Genomic DNA, 7,757 nt, shown 5'->3' with positions numbered 1-7,757 from the left:
AATTGTCGCAGATCTAGTTACTAAAGCTGCGGCAATTAATTTGGATTGGAGGGAGTAAGTTTTTCCTTTGGTTTTCAGTCGTGTAATCCAAAAGATTCGGTCCGCGGGTTTTACTTAGCTGAAATCGAACTGACATTACTAGTCTCCAACAAAATGGCACTTCATATCCTTCTCCAGTGAAAATTTCGATCGTTTTGTTTGTTGGTTGGTTCCTTTGCAACTTTTGACCATGTGCAGTAACATGTTTACCTGTTCTAACACAAATTAGGCCAGCCCATCCTGCTATCTTTGATTGTTTGTTGCTCTTGCAAACAGATGCCCATTAACATAATTTGGCCATTACGCGGATATTTGAATAATTGTTTGTTGAATTGTTAATTTGATTGCACATTCCTCTCTCAACTTATTCTAAACTTTAGTCTTCAACTCCGGATAGATAAACAAATTAAATGACAACATGTCAGCAGCAACTTCCTGAGGTTCTATTTTGGTTGCTATGATTGCAGTATCAAACTCTTTTGTTTGGATGTGCAATGAAATGTCTCATTAGGTCGTTAACTAAAATTAGAAGAATACTCTAGGCCTTTAACTAAAAAGGTGCACACTTTAGGCCATAATTTATTTTAAGCACTACACTTAAAGCCAAAAAATGATTGGGGGGGGGGGGGGACCCTTTAGTGCCCCCTCCATCAGAGACCCGTTTCACCATGCTTGGCATTTCTCACAATTATATAAATTTATCACAATTGTAGTGCCATCTTGTTGCATGCATTAGGAATATTTGTTACATACAATTGGATTATTCGTTGTGGTATATTTGACATATGTGTTGTCATAGTAGTATGTTTTTGTTGCTATCCGTTGGACAAAACACTGGTGTTTTGTTGCATAATTTGTTGTATGATGTGTATGCATAATCCATAATTCTTTTTGCTATGTTGACCAAGTCATGGTCATTTTTTGAGGTGTCTATTTTGCATAGACTAGGAAGTCCTCATGGGTACCAAAATAATGTTGCATATACGCAGGCATGGCATGGGTTTTCCCATGTTTTTTAGTGTAAATAAATTGTGGCCTTTGGATGGCATACACGAAGGAAACACATGGATTTTCCTTTAAAAGGGAAACACGCGAATTTTGGAGAAATGACTAGAGATAAGATATTGTACTTGGGTTTTTCGGAAATGGATTCCTTAATAGATGGGCCATGGGCTTCTAATCATCCAACCACAGGTTGATTTTGTCGCAAATATTTTCAGGACGTTGGTTTTGTTCGATAGTAGCGCTGAGTTTTTTTTAGGCAACGATAGTAGGGCCGAGTCTTTTTTTTACAATCAATACCATGATATTTTTTTTTAGAAGAATCAATACCATGATATAGTAGCGCTGAGTCTTGACTCACGAAACAATCACTGTAATTAGGGCTGTGGTAGAAGCCCATGGGCCATCTGCTAAGGAATCCGTTTCGAACAGGGCTAGCCCTTGGGACACCGGACAACTATATATATACGGCACGGCACGTCACCCGGCCTACACTATCCACCCTCGGAATCGATCGATCTCGACGGAGGAGGCTTCGATCCCGATGGAGAACGAGGTGGCGCCTGCTGGCGGTGCTGCAGACCCCGATTGGTTGAGACTCGACCTGTATCTGGTTGACGGGTATGGGTTCAAGGAGCAGAGGATGGTGAAGATGGACCATCGGAACGCCCACATCAAGTGGCTGCTCGAGTGGGACAAGAAGCCTCGCCCTCCCGTGCCCAACCTCCCCATGGCGCCCAAATCCATGGCCGCCATCAAGGCTCAGCGCGCCCACGACGAGAGGGTCCTCGCCGACTTCAAGCGCGACGGCTACGCCTACGTCCAGGTCGATGTCTTCAACGACGACGACCCAAGGGCCAACCTCCCCGACCACCACTATGACATCATCCACTACGACAGCGAAGAAGTAGGCAAAGAAGCGGAACGCATCCTAGGCCGTCTCTAATCTTATTAGAAGATCCGTCGATGCGTCCTAAATATTGAAGTTCCGATATAGACGACGATACACGTCATCTTGGCTCATTGCTAGTGTTATTACTTTGTTGTGCTATTAGATCTATCTTAATTAGTTAGTTGTGTTATATGATCTCTATTGCTACTTATATAAGTAGAAGGGCTGATGCGCAGCAGAGCCGATGTTTGCTGTCTTTGTACCTTTTTCAGTTTAAGATGTTTGTTGAACGACGTGTGTTGCGTTGTTTGTTTTCACAGCCTGCTGGTGTCGTTTAATTGCTGGTGTCTGGTGCTGGTGTCGTTTAATTGCTGATTTTTGTTTGTTTTCGCAGGTCATTGTTGTTTCTTAATTGCTGATGTTTGTTGAACTACATAAGTTGTGTTCATAAGCCATTGGTGTGACTAGCTTCGCCCTTGTCTCTTCGACATTGGATTTACCTGCAGCAGTGGTGGCTGATTGTGGTTCTTGCGTTCCTACATGTATAATCTGTGGCGCAAGCGTGAGCCGTGAGAGGCCGTATATGTGACACATGATTCAAATAACTCTACACGCATGTCTATCCGGGGTGACATGATTTGAAGAACTCGGTCAGTGCAGGAGAGGCAGTGGCTGACGCCGGCTCCAAGGGAGGGCATGGAGGCAGCGACTTTCTTCCCCTTGATGGAGAGGAGGTTGGGCTAACCATGTCTAGTGTCTAACAATTTCATGTGTCGTGTGCTATGCTTTCCATTTTAACAAACAAGATTTCTCACTGGTGTGGATCTTTGGGACATGATGACACGCGAGGATGGAATCTACGTGATTCATACTTTATATAGCATTTCTACAATACGTTGGATTTTACATCATGGTTATAGCAACACCGTGAGTGATATCCTTTGAAATGCACTGCGCGTGGCACCCAAGAATTAGTGGCAGAGGTTGAATGAAATCTTTGGAGGGGCGAAGCTAGTGATATCCTTTGAAATGCAGTGCACGTGGCTTCCGCCCAAGAAGAGGCGGAGGTTGAATGAAATCTCTGGAGGGGCGAAGCTGTAAAAAAAACAAATATAGAATCACACGAATACAACAAGTTGGATATTGCAAATCTATAATACCTAAATAGTTGATCCCACTATCTTATTTCTCTTGACATGCAGTCTATCCACATCATCACACATGCCCCACATGCCACCTCACCTCATCTACAGCCAATACTTTTTTTTGAATTGATCTACATCCAAGACTTGATCTCTTCCGTCCGCTACACGCGAGATCCCTTCCGCACGCTTCTCCTTCCTAGACCCGTGGGAGCTGAAGAGAACCTTTCTCCAATCGAAACGTCTTCCCTGGGATCGCTCCTCATAAGACGGCCTCCCCGTCTCCCATCTCCCCATCTCAAACCCCACGCGGTGGTGGACGCACTAGAAGTCTAGAAACCAACCTCCTCTAGGGTTTGGGGCCGTCATCGGCGATACAAACGGCGGCGAGCCTTGCGGGCCAAGGGCAGGATCACAAGACGATCAATCTGGAGGATGGGTGGACATGCAGAAGGGCATCAACATCCTTGAGGGCAAGCAAGAGCCGCAGTACATGTTCGAGGATTACATGATGCGCTCTGCATGTACAAATCGCCTCCATCCGACCATGGCTAGCTTATGCCCGATTCGATCTGTTCTGGTGTTTTTTTTCATCGATCTGTTCTGGTGTTTTTTTTCCATCGATCTGTTCTGGTGCTGACATGTGTGTTGTGTGTACAGAACTACAGATTAGTCCCCTGTTTTGTGGGTGTATGTATGTCGGCGCTGTTGGTTTTCCGGTCCAGTGAGTCAAGGCGGATCTGATTGTCTTTTTATTTCCAACATGCTCTGACGGGTGTGCATTTGTGGATTTTTTGGATTCAGGTGAGCGTGAGGTTTGGTTGCCTTAGTGGCTGCGAATTATTACATTCTCATCTTACTATGTACTACATGATCTGTTTCTGCATACCCCTTCTATAGCCATGTTGCATATATGACCAGATTAGCCAAGTTAGCCAAAAAAAGAAGAGATTAATTATCATACTGCTATTGAGAACTCCATGTACAAAATGTTGGGATGGATTTTATTAATTTGATATATATTCTGGACTGTGAATTATTTGTTCCTTTGTAATTTGAAACAAAACCTTAATTCACATAAGTGTATCGGTGAGATTGCTTCTTACTCAATGTGTTTCAGGTCAGTTTATTTGGATCCATGGGCCAAACAAACAGCATCAGGAAGCTGGAAAACTGAACCCTTCATTCCGACAGCTTGGAGGAATGCTGGATCCAGCCCCCATCTTTGTTGTGTTGTATATAGATCTGCTCTCACTTGCGTATATGAGGTGAGCATTCAACAATCTCTGATCTTCTAGCATGGCAATGGTGTTTTTTGGCCACCTGACTCTGCAGCTAGGGAGGAAGACATCTAGGTTGCTCCTTTCTATCAGTGATAAGCTTACAAGCAGGGACAACGACGATGTTTCTGAAATTCAAGGTGTTGTGGCCTGTTCACCTGCTATTGTAATTTCCTTGACGGTAATTAAATAGATGAATTAATCCAGTAGTTATGAGCTCAGTTCCTCCTGGACAGCCGGGCCAAACTGACCAATTTCTCTCCTCTTCTCGCCTTAACTTGTGGCGAGAGGTGCAGCTTGAAAGAGTAGTTACAAACTAATAAATTAACGGGCATCCGAGGAGACACATTATGTACTTTATTATACAAATGTATTCTCCTAGCGCCAGTTGATTTTCTTATGCCACTCCTCCCTTGTGTACATTCTTTTGTCCCCAGATAGTTTATGAATTACTTGCATTTTTACCATACTTAAAAAAAATAGCTTAGAAACAAAATAGTCGCACATACATGGATCCAACATCCAAATTTATTTCTTTTACATTCAGCTATAGCTATGCTGATTTTGATGCACTCTTTTCATGTATTTAACATGCAAGTGTTATCATTGAAAGGCTTCTTCGTTTCTAATTCGTTGTATTAACACTACTGTTTCCGGTCTATGCAAGCATCTATATTCTTTGAAAGATATGTTTGCCGGAAGTGTTTTGATGGACAGGAGGTCACTGTTTATTTTTTACATGGTTTATTTCTCCACACTAAAACATTTAGCAATAAAAATTTCCCGCAGCAACGCGCGGGGAATCATCTAGTATAGAGAAACTTAGATAATTGTATTGATCTTCTCCGCACTAGCTTACAAAATACAAAATACAAGTCTGGAGAAGAGTTTGCCCAAGCCATCTAGGGTTAGGGAAGGAATTCGAGAGGAGATCTCTCGGCAGTATAGAAAACTCTTCTTCTCTCTCAAATATGTCATTCTTTATCCTTTTTGCATGCTTGTTTGGTGTCAATCTTAATAGCTTTTTTGTGAGAAAACTACCGATCTATTCATCTTCAATCATGAAAATACAACGAACATCCTAAATAATAAAAATTACATCTAGATCCGTAGACTACCTAGCGATGACTACAAGCACTGAAGCGAGCCAAAGGTGCACCGCCGTCATCGCCCCTCCCTTGCCGGAGCTGGGCAAAACTAGTTGTAGTAGACAGTTGGGAAGTCGTCGTGCTAAGACCCCATAGGACTAGCGCATCAGAATAGCAATAGCCACCATTGAAGAGTAACATAGATCGAAAGTATCCAACTTGAAGACACATGAACGTAGACGAACTACGACCAGGTCCGAGCAAATCCACAAGGATAGATCCGTCAGAGACACATCTTCATACACCCACCAACGATGCTAGATGCACCACCGGGACGGAGGTTAGACGGGGAGAATCTTATTCCATCTACAGGGAGCCGCCACCGCCTCGTCCTGTGTTCAAGGGTCGGGATCCACCGTGCCGCCATGACCCTAAGGTCATGGAAGACGAGGCGGACCGACGGGAGGCAGAGAAACCCTGGCCTTTTTGCGGTTGTGATTGCTCAGGCAAACACATCGTTACAGAATTGTCTTTGTTTGCTATCAATCATAATATTTGTCGCTCCGTTTTCGTGGTTGCACTTATAAACTTTTATGGAATTTGATTGGTAAGTTCGAGGTGTGAAGGATAGCTGTACAATATATTTTAGAACGATGAGTAGCCACATGTCGGATGAAACATTACACCATGTCATGAACTTGTACGGTAGTTGATTTATGTGAATTCATAGGTAATACCATCTGCATCTGTAATTTTTGAACAACTAAACACAATGACTAACTGCCTCATGGGCTGCGGTGGGGAGGTCCTGATAGGGGGCCTGCTGTGGAGTTGCTGGAATGTTGTTATGGAACGGTGAAGGAGATGTATGATCGAGCGAAGGCCTTCATCGGGACTCAGGCATTACAAGATAGTGGTGTTGGTGAAGCCGGTGGCGGCCGGAGCAAACTAGCGCGGAGATCCTCATTGGAGGCCCGGCCTGGTTGGATCATCGGAGAAGAGATCTACATCAATAAGGGTGATGTTTTCCAGGTTTTAGGAAGTCTCCATGTTAGGTTTGGGGCGGTGAAGTGGCGGCGTTACCCGTTATGAGAATAGTGTTGTTCTCGCCCCACTGGTAGAAAAAAGCCCTTTAGTCCCGGTTCGCAACAGCCTTTAGTCCCGGCTGTGCAACCGGGACTAAATATGCGCGACTAAAGACCCCCCCTTTAGTCGCGCCTCTTACGGACCGTGACTAAAGGCTTTAGTCCCGGTTCGCGTGGCTGACCGGGACTAAAGGCCCGTCCACGTGGGCGCCAGTGGTCCGTCGGGGCGGAGGACCTTTAGTCCCGGTTCTTGTGGCTAACCGGGACTAAAGGCCTCCTCCGCAGGTTTAGGGTTTTAGCCCCCCTAAACCTGGTTTCTTTTTAATTTGTAATGTTTTATTTCTTTTATATTTTTTTTTGTGTTTTATTTTAATTTTGATGAAGTTTCAGTACACATATTCTACGCTACTATATACATGCATATGAAATTTCAAACAAGAAGAATTCAAGAGGAATATATAATATATATTCAATCTCGGGTGACCATATACAACTTCGAACAAGCTTCCATACACAATTAGGATGGATGACCATATACAACTTCGAACAAGTTTCAATCTCGGGTATGCATATAAATTTGTTCGTCCTCAGTATAGTGTTCTCCTTTAGGATTGATGACTTCCCTCATGAAAAATCCTGCTAATTCTTCTTGAATTGGTCGGAAGCGAGCTTCTGGACTAAGCCTCCTATGCAAGTTATCCGTCGCGTTCCGCACGCTATCCGATGCCTTCCGCTCAGAGGTGTGTCTCCGGATGTTCTCACAAACATAGTATCCACATAGATTGGTCCCCGGTGGCTGCTTATCCACATTAACTAACCTTCTGAAATCTAGCTCATGTTTGAATTCACCGACAATTTCTTCTGAGAACCGTCTCCAAACCCTACAGGGCAAAGAAAATTAAATGAACAAGGGAGTTATTAATTACTTGATATTACGAAATGAACGAAAGAGACCGATCGATATAGAGCTCAAATGATTGAAAATAATTACTTTTGCAGCATTTTTCTCATGTCGGCCCAACGCTTTGGATCCGAATCCAGAGTCCATGAGTAGAACTCTGGAGGTGTGAAGTTCAATATTTAGCAAAATCCAGTGGAACCTGCGGACACGTTACATGCACAGTCATGCATAACTCATCGATTAGACATACCATGCATGGAGTAAACAAAAGAGAATGGGCACAAGAGAGAAACACTCACCCAAAATGGTAAGGAAATAGAATATGACT

General features: G+C 43.6%; 1 long non-coding RNA gene across 1 annotated transcript; it reads left to right on the top strand.

Annotated features, from left to right (window-relative positions):
• Positions 1–3,263: 3,263 nt before the first annotated feature.
• LOC123168419 (uncharacterized) lies at positions 3,264–5,316 on the top strand. Its single transcript, XR_006484329.1, has 3 exons — positions 3,264–3,655; positions 3,736–3,879; positions 4,196–5,316. It is a non-coding gene; the product is annotated as an uncharacterized lncRNA (long non-coding RNA).
• Positions 5,317–7,757: the final 2,441 nt, after the last annotated feature.

This window comes from Triticum aestivum, chromosome 7D (assembly GCF_018294505.1).
Source record: "Triticum aestivum cultivar Chinese Spring chromosome 7D, IWGSC CS RefSeq v2.1, whole genome shotgun sequence".
Taxonomy (NCBI): Eukaryota; Viridiplantae; Streptophyta; class Magnoliopsida; order Poales; family Poaceae; genus Triticum; species Triticum aestivum.
This window is presented reverse-complemented; position numbering and strand designations above follow the sequence as displayed.